Raw genomic sequence first — 397 nt, 5'->3', positions numbered from 1 at the left:
TCTACAAATAAATGTCCTCTCTCTAAAAAAGGTGACCACAGATGCCTAACAAGCCTGCCAAAGTGCATTCACTGCATTCTGACTGTCCAGAAGGGAGCCAACACTTGTATTCAAGAGACTGTAAAAGAGCTATTGAACGAACAGCTATTCATACACAAATGCAACATGGTGACATGGGCTGCCCCTTTCGTAACTGTCTGACCTCTTGCTCTAGGTCAGATGTAAAAAAAAATAGCAATGTGTTGTGCTTGTGTAGGTTTCAGTATGAAAGCTAAGGAAATAACTTGCGTGCTGTCTAATTTCCAATTCCAGCCTTCAGCAAATTTAACTCTTTGTCCAGATCTACCAAAACTTAACTTTGCACTGCTGGAATCCACTGAATAGTTGCATCTTATTT

The sequence above is a fragment of the Sinocyclocheilus grahami genome, unplaced genomic scaffold (assembly GCF_001515645.1).
Source record: "Sinocyclocheilus grahami isolate Dianchi unplaced genomic scaffold, SAMN03320097.WGS_v1.1 scaffold413.1, whole genome shotgun sequence".
Lineage (NCBI taxonomy): Eukaryota > Metazoa > Chordata > Actinopteri > Cypriniformes > Cyprinidae > Sinocyclocheilus > Sinocyclocheilus grahami.
This window is presented reverse-complemented; position numbering follows the sequence as displayed.